Source organism: Jaculus jaculus, chromosome 17, assembly GCF_020740685.1.
Source record: "Jaculus jaculus isolate mJacJac1 chromosome 17, mJacJac1.mat.Y.cur, whole genome shotgun sequence".
Classification (NCBI taxonomy): Eukaryota; Metazoa; Chordata; class Mammalia; order Rodentia; family Dipodidae; genus Jaculus; species Jaculus jaculus.
Window position 1 is genome coordinate 19,348,314 of NC_059118.1, and position 20,023 is coordinate 19,368,336.

At 38.0% G+C, this 20,023-nt stretch overlaps 1 protein-coding gene across 6 annotated transcripts in view; it reads left to right on the forward strand.

The window, feature by feature from the left end:
• The window catches only part of Dock3 (dedicator of cytokinesis 3), a 455,655-nt gene that overhangs the window by 148,724 nt on the left and 286,908 nt on the right, over positions 1-20,023 (forward strand). The gene's annotated exons all lie outside the window — the stretch shown is intronic.

Consider the following 20,023-nt stretch of genomic DNA (forward strand, 5'->3'; position numbering starts at 1 on the left):
AATAAGTTTTTTCTCTTTCCCCCCTCTCTTTGTCTCTTTTTCTGTCATGTAGTGTTCGAGATTAAATTCAGGGACTTGTACATGCTAGACACACCTGCTCTACCACTGAACTACAATTTAGTCCCTAACATATTTTCTAGTTTTCCTCTTGTTTTGGTAAGATATGAAAAGCTACAATGACATATTAAAAAAAACTTTAAAAAAATGCTACATTAGTGAACCTTTACAAAAAACGATTTGCCACTTCAGGTTTGTAAACAAGGACTGTCAAAAATTTAAATATAGAGCCAGGCATGGTGGCACACGCCTTTGATCTCATCACTCAGGAGGCAGAGGTTGGAGAATCGTGGTGAGTTTGAGGCCACCCTGAAAATACATAGTGAATTCCAGGTCAGCCTGGGCCAGAGTGAGACCCTATCTTGAAAAACCAAAAATAAATAAATAAATAAATACAGAATAGAAGTTATGTGAGGAAAAGGGTATATGTAGATTAGACAGACAAGAAAAGCATATATCTTAAAAGGTACAAAAATGCATTTTGTAAATATAAGTGGCCTAGAGACATGCAAAAATCATATTCTTCATCTGTACCACTGTGGTCAGTAATGGGAATAATCAGAGTTGAAATTCTGCAGTAGTATGGGAGTAAGGTAAAGAGTTACAGAGAATATGTAGTAATACAGAAGTAGAGTGCTCAGAGAAACAAATAATATACTTCCTGATGATAAGTGACTCATCTTAAGTCCAGGAGCCATGTGCATCATATATTTTAACTGCAAAGGATTTGGATTCACATGCTATGGAGAGCTGAAGAACTATAGCTGTACAGATAAGATTCATTCATATTTGCTGGATATATTCTTTCTCTCTTGGAGCATAGCAAAAACGTCATCTGTATCCAAATGTCCAGCAATTGATTGTCTGGAATAACAACCCTAAAATTTGGAGAAAGCATGAATAAAAACAACTATCTGAAGACACTAGATAACAGTTGATGCAGGCGAGATCTTGAGCATCTTTGATCCTTGAAGGAAGGTATCCATACAAGAAGAGCTCCATATTTACTTTGGCTTTTTTTCTCAGAGCATTTTTCAGTTTGCTGTCATATGGTGGAATAGAGACCAAGAAGACAATGGTAGTCTTTCATGGCATCAGCAAGATGGTGGAATAGAAAGTCTCAGACCTCATTCCCCATAGAAACACTGGTTTAACAATCACATATGAAGCAATATATCCTTATGGGAGGTCCAGAATGCAGTGAAGAAGTTTCAGGACCCCAGAGAAGTACAAAGCTGAGAACAGTCTCTTTTGAAACAGGTAAGAAGAGCACTCTCATTATTCCTACATCTGCCCCTCTCCCATGGTGGCTAAGACAGAATTGCCTTCAGTTGATCTCTTCCATTGGAGCAAAATAAAAATGAGTGGAATGTACATTCAACATCTTTGGCGTTTCTGGACACTGTCCAAGTGATCTCTTATTATCCTGTATTTCTACAACTGCTGAAAAAACCTACATAATTTAAACTTGTAGGAGTGGCTAAGAATAAAGAAAAAGGAATGGGCCACTCACTGCTATTTTACCAGCTGTGGGAGATTAGAAATAGAGCAAAACCAAGACTTCTTCCCCTAGGAGATGTAGAGAGGAGTGTAATAGGCATCTGTTGCCACTGCCTTTCAGTATAGTGCCCTAGAGAAAATGGCTTGGTACTTCCCTGTGGTCAGTAGGAGCTCTGTAAGCCTGGAAGACCATACATAACTCTGAGAGTGTTCTCCTGGGATGGAGAGAAGAGTGGAACATGCATGCAGTGTCCTGGTTTGAGGGAAAAGATATGGGAAATTTATTATAGTAGCATGGCTTTAGAAGATTGGAAGAAGATATACAATCTGAAGACTCCTGGGAAGAATGAAAGAAAAATACATATATACACCCATAACGAAAGGTTCACAAGGCTCCCAGATTCTCAACTGCATTGATTGGTGAGGGCCTTGTTGAAGCCAGTGAATAAACACTGGGAGAAAGTTTGTTTTTCTTTCCCCAACTTGCAGACATAGTCAAAGCTTCAAGAAATATGAAGAGCTGGGCGTGGTGGTGCACGCCTTTAATCCCAGCACTCGGGAGGCAGAGGTAGGAGGATCGCCATGAGTTCAAGGCTACCCTGAGACTACAGAGTTAATTCCAGGTCAGCCTGGACCAGAGTGAGACCCTACCTTGAGAAAAAAAAAAAAAGAAATATGAAGATTGGGTAAATGCAATGCATTTGAAGAGCTGGGTTAGTATAATTTATTCTAAAGGAATAGAATTCTAAAACTTACCTGACAAAGAATTCAAAAATAATAACTTAACAAAACCCATAAAATTGTAAGAAAATAGACAGATGACTTTATATATACAACACATGTTCAACAGATAGAAACCATAAAGGTGAAAAGGAAAGAGAGCATAACATGAATTCTGGAGCTGACGAATGTCATACCTGAACTGAGACATTCACTAGAGTAGCATTTGGGATCTAATAGAACAATTAGTGAACTGTTGAAACTACCTTTCATGGACAGAAAAAGAAGAATCAGAAGGAATGAAAAAAAGCTGAAGAATTTTATGGGACGCTACACAAAACACTGTTATATGCAGTATGGAATTACCAGAAGAAGTGAGACAGAAGGGAACAAAAACTTTGCTTAAACAAATAAAGGCTGAAAAATTTCCAATTCTAAGGTGTTGTAGTCACATTTGCATTGCTGGCAAAATTCACCCGAGCAAGAGCAACTTATGGGGAAAAAAACGGTTTATTTTGGCTAATAGGGTCAAGGGGAAGGTCCATGATGACAGGGAAAAATTATGGCATGATCAGCAAGTGGACATCACCGCCTGGTCAACATCATGTAGACAATAGCAACAGGGAGTGTGCCAAACACTGGCAAGGGGAAACTGGCTATAACACCCTTAAGCCTGTCCCCAAAATGCACTGCCTCCAAGAAGAGTTTATTCCCAAATCTCCATCATCTGGAAACGTAGCATTCAGAACACCTAAGTTTATGGGGAACATTGAATCAATCCTCTATATTCTGCTCTTGGTCCCCATAAACTGATAACTATACATGATATAAAATACAATGCATTCATTCAACTCCATAATTTTTATCAATCCCAATGATATTCCAACATCCCCATAATCCAAGGTCTTTTAACTGAGCCATAATACCAAAAAAAAAAAAAAAAAAAAAAGCTTTCCTCCCAAAACTCATAATGGCACAGAACAAACACTCACACTGCAAAATATGGCATTGGACATAGCAAAGAAATATTCAACCAATACAAGATTTAAACAGGGAAAACATCAAATCTGTAGTTCCAAGTCCAACAACTCTAGTCAATGAAAAGTCCCCAAGTCTGATAATTCTACCCAGAAACAAGTCTCTGGAGTTCCAATTCTGCCCCTCCAGCTAGGCTACTCACAGTCCTGGAAAACTTCACCTGGGGCCAGCAGCTCTCCTTAGCAGCCATCTCATGGTCCCGGCATCTTCACTCGCTCCATGGTTCATCCTCATGGCTCCATTTGGTCTCCATGTAGGCATTCAGCAAACCTGCTTCACACGGCCCATGGCCATTTCCAAAAACAAGACCATGTTGCAAATTCAATGACCCACTCTTTCCTGTATTTCTTACACTCCATAATACCAGGTAGAGTGTCAATTTGTTAACTGGGGCGGGGGGGATAAAGCAGACTTTGAAGAACAAAACACCCCTTGAGCACTCAGTTCCCTTCAAAAGAGTCTACATTCTTCCTCTTGTCCCAGTGCAGGTCAGCTGGCCCAATATCAAAGGTTGTAATCTCAATTGCAGCTGAATTGGCAGCAGTTTTGGCCCAAGGGTTTCATTTTTCTGTGCTATATCCCTCTCCTCACACCAGTCCATTTCTATGCAAAGCAACCCTGCACAACTTCTCAGGACACAGCCCTAACAGCAAGCCTCTCACACAAACTGCTTCTATCCCAGTTCAGGCGAAGTTCTTTCTCACCCTTACAAGCCATACCTCAAATTCATAGTTCTTACTGCATTCAGGTCTTTGAACTCTGACTAGAATAGTCCATCAAGCTGAACTTATAGCATTGCAATGCATCTCTTGCGACAAGGTTTCAAATCCTTCTACATTCCTCTTGAAAATCAGCTCCAAAAGGCCAAAGTTACACTGTCAGGTGTCAAGCAGCAATGCCACTTTCGGTACCAACTATACTGTTGCAGTCAAGTATGCCTTGTTGGCAGAAATCACCCAACCAAGAGCAGCTTTTGAGACAGAAAGGTCTATTTTGACTTATAGACTCAAGGGTAAGTTCCATGATGGCAGGGGGAAATGATGGCATGAGCAGAGGGTGGACATCACCCCCTGGCCAATATCAGATAGACAATAGCAACAAGAGAGTGTGCCAAACACTGACAAGGGGAAACTGGCTATAATATCCACAAGCCTTCCCCCAACAGTACACTGCCTCAAAGAGGTGTTAATTCCCAAATCTCCATCAGCTGGGAACGAAGCATTAGAACACCTAAGTTTATGGGGGACATCTAAATCAAACCACCACATAAGGAAACTAGATATCAGTTGTTCAAGCTCAAAGTACCCTATTAAAATAAACTTAATTTCATACCAGTTATCATAATCTAGCTGTTTAAAGTCAATGACAAAAAATTTGAAAACAAGAAAAGGGACTCCCATAGAAGAGAGCATTCATAAGATTTATTTTTAAAATATTTTATTTATTTATTTATTTGCAAGCAGAGAGAAGAGAGACAATGAGAGAATGGGCACTCCAGGGCCTCTAGCCACTGTAAATGAACTTCACATGCATGTGCCACCTTGTGCATCTGGCTTACGAGGGTCCTGGGGAGTAGAACCTGGGTCCCTTGGCTTTGCAGGCAAGTTTCTTAACCGCTAAGCCATCTCTCCAACCCTCAGAGATTTTTTAGACTTTTTGAAGACTAGAAGGAAATAGAATGATGTATTTAAAGGACTAGAGAAGAAGCAAAAAATCCCATCTACTAAGAATACTTTGCCCAGTAAAATTATCCTTCAAAAATGAGAGAAAAAGGTTTTCCCAAACAATAGCAGAAGAAAATTCATCACAGTTAGGCTTGCCTAGCAAGAAATATAAGAAAAGCATTCTTTCAGTTGGAACAAAAGAATGCTATACAGTAACATAAAAGTAAATGAAAAATACAGAGCTCATGAGCATAGTCAAATGCATAGAAGTATAAAACTCTAATATTATTAAGGTAGTATATAAATCACTTTTGATTTTAGGATAAAGTTAAAGAATTCTTAAGAATATCTATAACTACAAGATTTGTTAATGAATACATGACTATGTAAATTATGACCTCAATAACAAAAGTTTGGGATAATTTAAAATTACAGAGTCTTTATATTTGGCTAAAATTATCTGCTTAGAATAGATCATTATAAGGTACTTTATGTAAGTTTCACAGTAGCCACAAAGAAAATATCTATTGAAAACATAGAAGTAGTCCAGTCCAGAGCTTGATTTAGAGTGGTTATATGTCATGTACAATTCCTGTGTTTGATCACAAGCATTGGAAAATAAATGAAATAAAGAGATTTATAATAGATAAAATATTTGTTGTGGGACAGAGGTGGAAGTCATCAACTTTCAGATGCTATTTAAAGCTAGGATGCTGGATGAAAACAGTAAGAGTTAGCGTAGGTGGAGATATCTTGAAGTGGAGTTAGAATACCGGGGAACTAAGGTGTTTAGATTTTGGAGGAAGAAGAAAATTCATCATAAGAGGCAATGAAGTTATAGCCAGTAAGATACATGGAAAGAAAAAAATAGTATCTTAGAGATTGAAAAAAAAAATGTAGAGCCAGGCATGGTGGCACACGTCTTTAATCCCAACACTTGGGAGACAGAGGTAGAAGGATCGCCCTGAGTTCAAGGCCACAGGCCACCCTGAGAATGCAGAGTTAATTCCAGGTCAGCCTAGACTAGAGTGAAACCCTATCTCGAAAAACAAAGCAAACAATATATATGTATGTATATATATATATATATGTGTGTATATATATATATATATATATATATGTATGTATGTATGTATGTATGTGTATATATATGTTTGTGTGTGTGTGTGTGTGTGTGTGTGTATAACAACAGTAACAGTAACATTAAAATTTGTCTGTTGTAGTTACCTTCTCATAAGTGGAACCAGGTACCTGACCAAAAGCAAAAAGCAGCTGATTTGAGGGAAGTTTTTATTTTGGCTTATCGTCTCAAAGGCAAACTTCATGATGGCAGAGGCTGGACATCACCTCTGCTGCAATAGGTAGAAAACACCAGAAAGAGAGTGAACCAAAATAAGTCTGGAAAGCTAGGGGCTACTAAACCCCAAGGTCCCCCCTTAATGACACACATCCTCCTAGAAGGCTCCATCTCCCAAGCTACCATATATATATATATGTAGAGGGCTGAAGAGATGGCTTAGCAGTTAAGCGATTGCCTGTGAAGCCTAACAACCCTGGTTCGAGGCTGTATTCCCCAGGACCCACGTTAGCCAGATGCAGAAGGGGACACATGCGTCTGGAGTTTGTTTGCAGTGGCTGGAGGCCCTGATGCATCCATTCTCTCTCTCTCCCTCTCTCTCTCTCTCCCTCCTCCCTCTCTCCCTCTTTCTCTGTCTATCACTCTCAAACAAATAAATAAAAATGAACAAAATATTTAAAAAATATGTGCAGTAGGGACAAAATGTATGTATGTGATTAAAAATGTATGAGATTAAATGACTAAGCCAGGAGTGCACACCTTTGATCCCAGCACTCAGGACGCAGAGATAGGTGGATTGTCATGAATTCAAGGCCATCCTGAGACTACATAGTGAATTCCAGGTCAGCCTGGGCTAGAGCAAGACCCTACCTTGAGAAACAAAACAAAACAAAACAACGTGACTATGCTCTCAATGGCCCTCATAATCATTAATAAATGGCAACTTCATTTTGTAATCATTGTTCTATATAGTGTTTAAAAATCATGTCTGATTCCTTTGTGACTAATTTTTTATTTCAAGAGTTCAAATCTACATTTTATAATAACATATAAAACATTAATATCTCTTCCTCTAGATTCACCAGCAATAAACATTTTGCCAGGTTGCACTTACATCCTCCCCACCTGCACTTATAATTAGTAATAATACTCAGAAAATTTAACATCGGCACAACAGCACCATATGCACAGTTTATATTCAGCTGTCCATTATTCTTTCTCAATCTTGTCCTCTATAGCTGTTGTCATCTGTTTTATTTTGGGGGTTGGAGCAGGGTGAGGAGGATTCAATAAAAAATTATTGTATTTAGTTATCATGCCACTTGTACTTTCTTTTAATTTATAATAGTTCTGCAGTTTGGGTTTTCCTTTTTTCCTTCAGTGACATTGACATTGTTGAAGTGTCCACATCAGTTGAACTGCAAAATATTCCTCAATTTTCTTATTTACTAATTAGTGCTTCATGATTACAGGCAGGTGAAACATTCTGAATAAAATTACTGCATAGATTTTTTTAACTGCATAGGTGTTGTTATGGAGCAAAATGATCAAATTTATTTCTGTATGTTTTTCCAACAGGACCAAGATTGGGGCTCTGTTGTAGCAGACATTAGCCTATGAGAAAAGCTTCCTGATTAGAGAACTTGTATGAGTTTCTACCGTGTATCTTCCATGTTGTACCCTTACCCACTTGAGATGGAGTTTGATACTGAGTCTTAGTGGTTCTTAGAGATATGACAGCTGCTTTCTGAAAAGCAGAGGTCAGTTGTGTCACAGTGCTTGTTTTTCATTTGTTGAAAAAATTGAAGTGGTTTAAGTAGGTAATATACAAAACATTTCCTCTGAAAATTTTAAATCGTCATATTTTTAGCTTTTAAAATATTTCTGATATTTCATTTCCTCCTCCTTTTGGGGGAGGGTGTGCAGATTTCAAGGTAGGGTCTCACTTTATCCCAGGCTAACCTGGAACTATGTAGTCTCAGGTTGGCCTCAAACTCTTGATGATCCTCCTACCTCTGTTTCCCCAGTACTGGGATTAAAAGTGTTCACCACTATGCCTAGCCATTTCTTTATTCTTAAAATTATTCTTTTTTTAAAAGTTTCATTAAGAAAATTACACATTTGTAGGGAGTTTTAGGGTTTCAGGGCTGATCGGAGAAAAAAACACATGACCACAAAATGACAGTAACATACATAAGCTTTATTTGAGCAGTACATTGACATGGTGCAAAGGAAAGTCCTTAACAATGAAAACCTACTGGAGACAGACCACTAACAGACAAGAAGACTAGCACTCAGAAAGTGAAGATAAGGAAACTCCCATGGGAGAGCAATGCCAGAAATGGTACTTAAAGATCCCTCAGCTACAAAATGAGAACTCATTGGCTTTGAGGTACAAAGGGGCTAGGAATTATTGAGGTATTTTATACCTCCAAATTTTCTGTGTCTTTTAACTATGGCTAGTAGATGTTGAAGAGTATGTAAAGCAGGCAGGTTCTAAGGGGGTAAAGTTTACTTATTTTTATTATATTTAAGGCAATTTGATATGTCAAAATTTGAATTTGACACTGTGGACTCTGAGGTAATGATGCTGTCCTCTGTAAAGAAATAAATAACAGGGGTCAATAGAGAGGAGCATCTTTGGCTCTTCATATAATATTTAATTATGGAACATTTACAACTGCTTTTATTTTTAAATTGTTGGAAACTAGTAGTATGAGTTGAACTAGAAATAACTAGTTTCTCTAGTCCTAGGATTGTCAGTTTACTCCAAAAAAGAAACTTGTAAATGTAGGCCAAATTACAATAGGGCAGTTTTATTTTAGGAGGGGATGTACCAGGCCAATGACATATCTTTCTATTTTTCTCAGTTATTAATGTTTATATTATTATTTAGAAATTAATGTCTAAGTTTATTTTTTAAACATTTACTTGTGTGTGTGTGTGTGTGTGTGTGTGTGTGTGTGTGTGTGTGTGTGTGTATTATATGTATGCATGTGAATGTGCAGATGCATGCAACCCATGTATATGTATGTAGAGGCCAGAGGAAAATGTCACATGTCTTCATCTATCACTCTTTTATTGCTTCCTTGAGACAGGGTCTCTATTGAACTCAGTGTTGCCGTTTTCAATATAGCAGTTTCAGTATAGCAGTTGCCCTCTTTTCTTTATTGAACATATTGAAAATTGGTCATATTCCTATCGGGTTGTACTCTTAAGTTCTGTCCTCCATTCTCATTCTACTGAGGGCCATCCTCAATGGGGTTATTGGTAATTGCTTGTGGGATCATGAATGCACCAGTCAGACTCCATGAGGAGAGGGGACAATGCTTCAGAATATACCTTCCCTTCCTGTAACTCTTACATTCTTTCTCCCACTTGGTCAGCAATGTTCACTGAGCCTTGGAGAGTGTATTAAAAAATGCCTTTAGTGTTGAGCTCTCATCAGCCTCTGATTTTCTGCTTTGATGAGTTTTGAATCTCTTCAGTGTTTGCTGCCATCTCCCTGGAGGAAGTTCTCAGGGTAGTAGTGAGAACAGCATTCACGTTTAAATTTCCACATCCCCTGTACTGGGCCTTGGCAGACATAGTAGAGGTGACTTGTCTCATGCTGGGCAATTGGCTTTCTTTTCTTGTATTGGTGGAAGTTTGTTCCTAAGTGATTCCAGATCCTATAATGCTGACAGTCAATAGAAACTATAACACACTCTTTCATTTGTCTGTCTGTGGCTTTGTAGGTGAGGTCAGTATGTTGTAAACAGCATACAACTGAGTCTTTTTTTTTTTTTAATTCAAAGAATAAGGTTGTATCTTAAAATTTTTTTTTAGTTTTTAAAATTTTTATTTATTTGTTTGAGAGAGAAAGAGAGAGAAAGAGGCAGAGAGAGGGAGAGAGAGAATGGGCGTTCCAGTGGCCTCTAGCCACTGCATGAAAACTGCAGATGCATACACCTCCTTATGTGTCTGGCTTGTGTGGGTCCTGGGGAATCAAACCAGGGTCCTTTTGGCTTTTTAAGAAAATGCCTTAACTGCTAAGCCATCTCTCCAGCCCAGGTTGTGTCTTTTAATTAGAGAATTAATGCCACTTCGATTCTGAGTTGTTATTGAAAGATATGTACTAATTCCTGCCATTTGCTTTTCTTCTGGTTTCTTTGAATACTCTATGTTCTTTTCCTTATTTCTTATTCTTCTTATAGTTTAGATGATTTATTAAATTGATAGTTCCATTTTTGCTTTCTTTTTTTTTTCTTTTGAGGCAAGATCAACAGACTGGCCTTTTTATGGAATGCGAGAGAGTGAGAGCAAGAGATAGATAGAGAGAATTGACACACTGGGACCTCCAGCCAGTGTCATCAAATTCCAGACGTGTGTGCCACCTTGTGCATATGTGCAACCTTGCATGCTTGCATAACATGTGTGTCTGGCTTATGTGGGACCTGAAGAGTTGAACATGGGTTCTTAGCCCTCACAAGCAAACCCACTAACTCCTAACTCATCTTATCCAGCCCCTTAATTTTTATTTGCTGATCAAAATATATTTATGAGGTTTATTTTTTTCTGAACTGTTGTGATTATGAGCTTGTTTCTTCCTTTTATGTATGTAGGTCCCCTTAAGTGTTTTCTGTAGTGTTGATTTAGTGATCATGAATTACTTTAATTTTTGCATATCTAATGAAACCTTTATTTTTCCTCTATTTTTTGAGTTCCCACAATTTATTATCACTACATTATACCCCCCTTTTGTTGAAGTAGTTACCCACACCACCCATTTCTTTCATCTTATTAAACATAGAAGCATTTATTATTCCTCTATCTTGGGTCTTCTGTTTTAAGAAACTTTTTGTTGACATCTTACATAAATATAGACAATATATCATGATCATAATCCCCTCCCATCAACCCCCCTACTCCCTCCAAAATCCCTCTTCTACTTAATCCCTTCTTCTTTCCAATATAACTTTGCTAGAGAGTTGACAATTATTTGCTTCCAAAGCTTGAAAAACAATTCTATCTCTTCTTGGCCTTTAGAGTTTCTGCTGAGAAATTGGCTGCTGTTCTCATGAGTTTGCCTTTTAAGTCTTGATGCTTCTATTTTATGGGTTTCAATATTCTTTGTTCTGTACTATTTAACAACAGTGGGGTCTTTTGTTCTATTCATGTCTATTTGGGGTTCAAATTTCTCCTGTACCTTTATGGCTCCATCTTTTCCTAGATGTGGGTAGTTTTCTGCTTATTTCATTGAATAGGCATTCTGTGTCTTTAGCATATACCTCAGCTCTTTATTTTATACCTGTTAATCTTATGTTTGGTTTTAATCATGTTCTAAGGATATATTGTATTTGTAACTTCTTGTATTTTTTTCTTTTACTTTGTTACTGTCTGCATTAGTTACTTGCTTCTGTGATCAAATGCCCAATACGAAGCCTGAGAAGAAGAGGAAGAATTTATTTTGGCTCATACTTTAAGAAGGGTACAGTCTATTATGGTAGAGAAGGCATAATAATGTCACTGTTGGAGGTGACTGGTCACATTGTGTCAATAATCAGGAAATATAAAGGAGATAGGAAGTGGAACCTACCTATAAAACCTCAAGGCTTGCCTTCATAATCCACTTCCTTCAATGAGGCTCCATTTAAAAGTTTCCACAACCAACCAATAATGGGCATAGAAGAAGTTCTAGCTAAAAGCATAGAAACTGTTTCGAAGATAAAGATAGCTGCCAGGCACAGGAGGTATTTTTAATATGAAATGGACAAGATCAGAAAATAACTTACCCATACCAGATTATAGTTACATCACTAAGCATATAGTAATGAAAAAAAAAAAAAGAAATCTGTAAGAGAAAATCATAAAGTCATATATAAAGATAAACCCAGAGAATAATAGCAGATTTCCCAATAGAATTTTTAAAAGCAAGGAGGGCATGTATAGTGGTTTGAAAGTAAAGTGTTCCCTTTACCGTCTGTGTTTGTGATTAACTCTCATACTCAGTCCCTAGTTGGTGGAAATTGGGAGAGGCGAGTTTTGCTGGAGGAGCTGTGTTGCTGGGAGTGGGCTTTGTTGTATTATAGCCCAGCACCCCTTGCTAGAGCTAGTTAACTCTTGGTGTTTTTGCCCTGCTACTGATGTGTGACAAGTTGTGCCAGCTTTCTGCTGGGATTTTTCTTCCATGAGGAAACTTACTTTGAGACAGTAAGCCCAAATAAACCTCCTTTGGTTAGTTGTTTTTTCCCAGCAATGAGAAGGTAACTGTAACAGCATGGGATAACATATTTCAAACTCTGAAAGCCAGTGATTTTTGGTTGTAGTTACCTTTGCATTGCTGGCACAAAGAAGCTGTCCAAAAGCAGATTCTTTTTTTTTTGGCTTATAGCCTTAAGGGAAATATCAGCAGGAGAGTGAGCCAAACTCTGGCTAGTGGGGCACTCACTATAATACTACAAAGACCCCACCCCCCAAACTCCACTTTCAAAATTCAGGAAGAGGGCCGTAGATATGGCATGGTGGTTAAGGTGCTTGCCTGCAAAGCCAAAGGACCCACGTTCAGTTCCCCAGGACCCACGTAAGCCCTGTCTGGAGTTCATTTGCAGTGGCTGGAGGGCCTGGCACACCCATTTCCTCTCTATCTGCACCTCTCTCTCCCTCTCCCTTTCTCTCTCTCTAAAATAAATAAAAATAAAGTTTAAAAAAAACTCAGGAAGAATTTACTAATCTTGCTAAAGGGATGTGGCTGTGGATGTCAAGCAGTATACTGGAATTTGAGAGTTCTGTCTATAGCATTGCCCCTAGTGGCAGACAGGTGTCTCCTGTGGTTGATTTACCTGCTGGGTTCAGGGTCATCAAGCTCTAATGTTATTCTCAATTTATGAGGTTAGTTTCTATCCAAGAGTAATTCTTCCTGTGTAATTACACTCCCTAAGAGGAGTCTCCTTCCACCTTTACTTTCAACTTCTCTTCATCCAGCCTCCTGCTCTCCATGATGCCTCCCATGGTTGTTTCTTACCAGGTGGCAGGCTGATTTCAGGCTCTGTCACGTGTGATTGTTCCCTGTTTCCCAGTGCAGCTCAGTTATAAACAGTAAGTTCTGTTTCAAGATGTCTTTTAGCCACAGCCTTCCAAACCACAGAAATAACAAAGTGAAATTCCTGTCCACTTGCTGACCTACCTCCCAGAGGAGTCAGTGTCACGCAAAGCCTGCAACTGGATTTCATGCTTGAAAGTGCTATGGGCTTGTCCTGTGGGTAGAATTGATAATCTTTTTTCACTAAAACCACTTAGGTTACCTTTTTAGTGAGGCTGTAGGATCTGTGGGAGGCTTACCTATTTTCTTGGAATCACCCTCTTTTCTCCTCACTTTGTAGCTATACTTTTACTCCTTTTGTTGATTTATGGTCTTCCTGTCATTCTTTGAAATAGTATATTTTTGTCCTGACTCTTCTCCTTTACCCTATCACATGAAGGCATTTGTACTCAATCATTTTTCCAGATTCTCTTTTTCTTCTTAAGTCTTTGTTAGTTCTATATGCATAGGAATACTATAGAAACATGGTAGTATTAAGATATTTTCTAGGAGTCCCTGAAATTCCATCCATGCTTAGTCCTATCTTTGTTGTATAGTAGCAAATATATTTTCTTAAGGTCTACTTAAAAACATGCCAGGGCTGGAGAGGTGGCTTAGCGGTTAAGTGCTTGCCTGTGAAGTCTAAGGACCCAGTTCAAGGCTCGATTCCCCAGGACCCACGTTAGCCAGATGCACAAGGGGGCGCATGCATCTGGAGTTTATTTGCAGTGGCTGGAGGCCCTGGCGCACCCATTCTCTCTCTCTCCATTGCTCTCAAATAAATAAATAAAAATAAACCAAAAAATTTAAAATTAAAAAAAATTCCAACCAATGCTGAAGCTGTCTCTTTTATTCATATGTTACCAGTGGCAGGAGGAAGAACCTGATTTTTAAAAGGGCCTCATGATAATCTCAACTTCAGTATAATGAAATTGGCTCTTGTCTGGTATATGCATGTTTTTTTTTAAGATTCTAAGTTAGCAAAGCCAGAAATCCTCAGGTTATGAAGGAAAACATTTGCAAGTGACTCATTTGGTATGGTAGTGAGAAGTGTCCTTTCCATCACTAACTCCTTGTTTCTGAACCCATTCTTGTTTTGGCTATGAGATAAATACATATATAATTCTGTGAGTTGTCAATCATGTATACAGATATCGCCTAAGTGTTTTAAAAGCTAGTGTAGTGAAGTCTTGTATAATGTTCCTTAATTGTTCTACACAGTTCACTACTCTACATGATAGTGTACCTAGTAATATCAGTCCTGTGGGCATTACTTTCCTTCTCTTTAATTTAATGGAAATTCCTTGCTTAAATTGCAGTTCAATAACGGGGAAAATGAAGTTACTTAATATTGTACTTATGGTCATATTGCTAGAAATAAAACAATCAGGGAAATTTCAGGTTCTCTTCATTAAGAATAGAATCCAATATAGATATCCTACCTACAGGTAGCTTGGTAATCCACTTGGAGTATGGCACATGTCAGTCTCAGGATTGCTCACTACTACTGGCCAGTTCTGATTCATCCAGATAAGCCTGAGTTAGGGAAAAGAAGGAAGGAAGGAAGGGAGGAAGGGAGGGAGGGAGGGAGGGAGGGAGGGATGGGGGAGGGGAGAAACAGAAGATTAATGTTAGTCTTCATCATATCTTCTCCAGGGCCCTGTGATTCAGGATCTGATGAAGATTCAACCATTTAATCCATCTTTTAGGATGTAGAACTTTATGGTACCATTGCCATTTGGATCCAGTTTTGTGTCCCCCATCCCGGCCCTTACCCCTCTCTATTGTCCAGTACTTGAGATGCTTATTGGGTGTGTCAGCATCTTGGTCAGACTCAGGTTAGGAGCCACAGATGAATGAGACCATGAGATGATTATCTTTATGTGATTGGGTGAGTTCACTGAGAATGATCTGTTCCAGGTTCAACCATTTTCTTCAAATTTCATTGTGTCATTTTTGCTTACTGCTGTGTAGAATTCAGTAGAGTAGATATACCACATTTTGGTTATCCATTTGTCTAATGATGGAGATCTGTGGTTGATTCCAGCTTTTAGCTATTATGAATTGAGTAGCTATAAACATAGTTGAGCAAATCTCTCTGAATTGAGGCATGAAGCTCTTAGGGTAAATGCCCAGTAAGGGAATAACTGGGTCTGTTGGTAACTCTATAGTCATCCTTTTTAGGAGTCTCTGTATTGCTTCATAGTGGTTGTACCATCTTACAGTTCCACCAACAGTGAATGAGGGTTCGTATTTCTCCATAGCCTTGCCAGCATTTGTTTTCATGTGATTTTTTTAAATGTTTGCTATCTTTACTGGGGTAAGGTGGAATCTCATAGTTGTTTTAATTTGCATTTCTCTGATGATTAGGGATGATGAACATTTTCTTAAGTGTGTGTTTGCCATTTGTATTTCTTCCTCTGAGAATTCCCTGTCCAGTTCTTTGCCCCATTGTGTGAGTGGGTTGTTTGATGTTTTATTGTTTAGGTTTTTGAGTTCTTTATAGATTCTACAAATTAGGCCTTGTCAGTTGCATAGCCAGCAAAAATTTTCTCCCACTCTGTGGGTACTCTCTTGGCTCTGCTTACTATGTGTTTGTCTGTGAAGAAACCTTTTGGTTTCATGAGATCCCAATGATTGAGTGATTGTTTAAGTTCCTGAGCTACTGGGGTTTTGTTCAGAAAGTCTTTTCCCATTCCTGTATCATGGAAAGTTCCTCCTATTTTTTCTTCCAGTAGTATAGCCAAGTTTCCGGTCTTGTATTGAGATCTTTGATCCATTTGGACTTGCTTTTTGTACATGGCGAGATGTGTAGATCAAATTTCATTTTCCTGTTTATGGTTGTCCAGTTTTCCCAGCACCATTTGTTGATGATGATGTCTTTTTTACAACCTACATTGTTAAAGCCTTTGTCAAATATCAAGTAGTTGTAATTACTTGACCCAAAGTCCAGGTCCTCGATTCTGTTCCATTGGCCTATAATCCTGTTTTAATGCCAGTACCATGCTGTTTTTATTACTATGGCTTTGTAATATAGCTCTAGATCAGGTATGGTGATGCCTCCAGAGGTGTTTCTTTTACTAAAATGTTTGGATAGGGCTGGAGAGATGGCTTAGCAGTTAAGCGCTTGCCTGTGAAGCCTAAGAACCCTGGTTCAAGGCTCGGTTCCCCAGGTCCCACGTTAGCCAGATGCACAAGGGGGCGCACGCGTCTGGAGTTGTTTGCAGAGGCTGGAAGCCCTGGCATGCCCATTCTCTCTCTCTCCCTCTATCTGTCTTTCTCAATGTGTCTGTCGCTCTCAAATAAATAAATAATTAAAAAAAAATAAAATGTTTGGATATCCGAGGACTTCTGGCATTCCATATGAATTTTGAGATCATTATTTCTATCTCTGTGAAGAACAATGTTGGGAATTCTATTGGTATTGCATTAAATCTGTATATTGCCCTTGATAAGATTGCTTTTTTCACAGTGTTAATTCTGCTTATCCAGGAGTATTGGAGGTCTTTCCATTTTCTTTCCTTCCTTTCTTTCTTTCTTTCTTTCCTTCTTTCTTTCTTTCTTTCTTTCTCTCTCTCTCTCTCTCTCTCTCTCTCTCTCTCTCTCTCTCTCTCTCTCTCTCTCTCTCTCTCTCTTTCTTTCTTTCTTTCTTTTTTGGTTTTTCAAGGTAGGGTCTCACTCTAGCCCAGGCTGACCTGGAATTCACTGTGGAGTCTTAGGGTGGCCTTGAACTCACAGGGATCCTCCTATCTCTGCCTCCCAAGTGCTGGGATTAAAGGTGTGCGCCACCATGCCCAGCTTGGTCTTTCCATTTTCTCAAGGGCTCCTTAATTTCTTTCTTGAGTGTTTTAATGTTTTCATTATATAGGTTTTTCACATCCATGGTTAATGTTATTCCAAGGTATTTTAATTTTTTGCTGCTATTAAAAATGGACAATGTTGCTTATTTCTTTCTCTGTATCTCTGTCTTTTCATATAGAAATGCTACTGATTTTTGTGTGTTGATTTTGTATCCTGCTACTTTGCTGAAGGAGTTAATCATCTTTAGGAGGTTTGAGATGGAGTTTCTCTGGTTTCTTATGTATATAAATAAAAAATTATTTATGAGAGAGAGAGAGAGAGAGAGAGATAGAGAGAGGGAGAGAAAGAAGAAGAGAGGGGGGGTGCGCCCCTTCTTTCTAGTGGCCTTCAACCACTACAAATGAACTCCAGATGCATGCACCACCTGGTACATTTGGCTTACATGGGTCCTGGGGAAATGAACCTGGGTTCTTTGGTGTAGATAAGCACCTTAACCACTAAATGATCTCTCCAGCCCAGTGTATTTTATCTTTACTAGGGTTCTTGTTACATTCTACCTGGCTTATGGAAGTGTGTTTACATGTAATACTATTTATGAATTTTAAAAATATTGGTTGTATATTATAACTTAAGAGTAATAAGTCAGTATTAATTTAGGGTGTCATTAGTCCTGATTTAGGTATGTCAAAAGTTTTAGAACTTTAAAATAGGAAAAAAAAATCTAAGCTTCTCATAAATGAGTAAAGTAGCTGAAGACCTAAAAGAGGAAGTTACAAAGAAACTACATTCCACTTTATGTTGTATATCTCTCTCAGTCTTACAGAAAGACAATATGTAGGCCATGTCCCATGTCTTCCTTTCTGTAGTGCCAGTGTTAACTCTCATGGACTTGCATTGATGACACAATCTGTTACATCAGATGCATTATTGCCCACGAGTCCCTTACATATCATCTTTAATATGTGTTACTCATTGTTTTCTCAGTACTTCCTTTTATAACATAGTGCAGTGGACAGAGCCCTCTTTGTCTTTCAAACCTAAATCTGTTTTAGGAACTTCAGTTCCTTCATGAATGTTTATTTGTTTACAATAATTTATAGTGAACCTATTACTGAATATAGCACTAGAAGTTAATAGTCAATGTTGTATTATTGTGTGAACCATTTCTGAAAAGACGTGAGGAAATGTCTACTCAACTCAGGGCACCACTGTCAGAACCAAAAACAATGATTCCACACAAATGTAGCTTGTAAGTTTTGTTAATATAGATGGTGTTATAACCTTTCAAGGTAGTTTTTCCTTTTAATCTGCTACAGTAAGCTACAAAAAGTAAAACATAATAAAGCCATAAGATGTGATAAAATAACACAATCATTCGTGCTCAGTGTTAATGCAGAGTCATTTTTGAACAGTGGTGCATTGTCAGCGGTATTTCTTTGGAAAGAAATGATACTTATTGCTAATTTTTTGAAATATATTTTCTGTTGTTTGGATGATGTTCTTTTTGGCTAACAGCACAGAATATGAATTTCAGTTATCTCAGTATATCATATATAAAATCTTTAGTCATGGATAATATTTTATTATTTCTCAAAATTTGTGTACCTTTTATAAAACATTATCTAGTCATACCAATTCTTTCAACTTACTTTAAAAATCTACAGCTTTTGCTCTTTTTCAAAAAGACCTTCTGAAAACTGGCCACAACCATGCTACCCTTTTTCCATCTGGATTGTGAGTTTATTTTCTGGGTCAGTTACAATTTGTGTGTTTTTGTCCTCTACTGGTAATACCATACCTGGTTCTGTTTCTCCCCATATACTTTTCATGTTACAGTGCTTTTTAAACAATTATGTTGGCTTGTGTCACTTTTTCATAGAACAGTTAGTTCCATAATCCTCTCTCCTAAACTGTGTCTGCAAGCTAAAGTCTCTCTCATTGTTCCTTTAAGTGTCCCCCTTAGATTTATCACTGTCCATACCTCTTTGTTATGATTTTTTTTTCTGTCTGATTTCTTGTTCAGACCAAGAGTCCCTCTGTTTTTTAGACAGTCTTGCTTTGTAGCCTATTATGGCCTCAAATCCTCAATCCTTCTGTTTTAGTCTCCAGAATTCTGAAATTACAGGAGTATTATCATTGTGAATTCAGACCAAGAGTTATTTGAAGATAGGTACCCTACCCATTTTCGTTTACCAATAAATCCTTAATAATTATCACAGAGATTAGCACTTACAGTGGATGGTGCTTATGAGATAGGCCGAGAGAGTTAAATATCTCTATTCCTAGGTTCAGAATTCATCTTCTACTTACAGAATTCTTTCCTGACCCTAATTTCAAAAGAAATACAATACTAATACAAGGGAATAATTATAAGACTTTTTGGAAATCCATTGTCTTCTGTTCCAGATCCTTTTTTGGTAATATTAAGAGAGACTTTATTAAATTAAAAGAAGGAAAGAAGGGAAAAATACAGAGAACTCTTGCAGTTGGAAGGCAGGTGGGGGTAGGGAGCCCACTCCATCTCAGCCCAGCTGAGCAGAGAGCTGGAAGTTCAGGAGAGGTGAAAAGCCAAAAAGAGCTCTTCCAGATCTTTGAAACAAGGGTATAAGTTAATTTGTATTACATAAAATGTTAAGAGTGGAAGTAATATTTTAAAATTAAGCAGTAGTTTGATAGTATGTGATTTTCCTTGAAGCAAAAAAATCTTAATGCTTCAAGACTATGTTATAAAATTGAATTTGGGGGCTGGGTAGATTTCTCAGTGGTTAGAGGCACTTACTTGCAAAGCCCAGGGCCCAGGTTTGATTCCCTAGCACCCACATACAATGTAGATGCAAAAAATGGCACAAGCATCTGGCAGCAAGAGAACCTAGCATGCCTACTTTCATGCATGTGTGTGCAAATATAAATACAAAAAAATTTCATTTCTAGGCAGTATTTATAAAAGTATAATAGGAAGTTATGTAATAAAACTAAAATAGTTTTACATTAATTCAGTTCAGTTATGCCACTGTATACTGCCACTGAAAGAGGGCATTTTTTTCAATTAACTGTGTTTATATTTGAATGAATTTAAAATTTGAGTTAAGCATATTAAAATGCAGA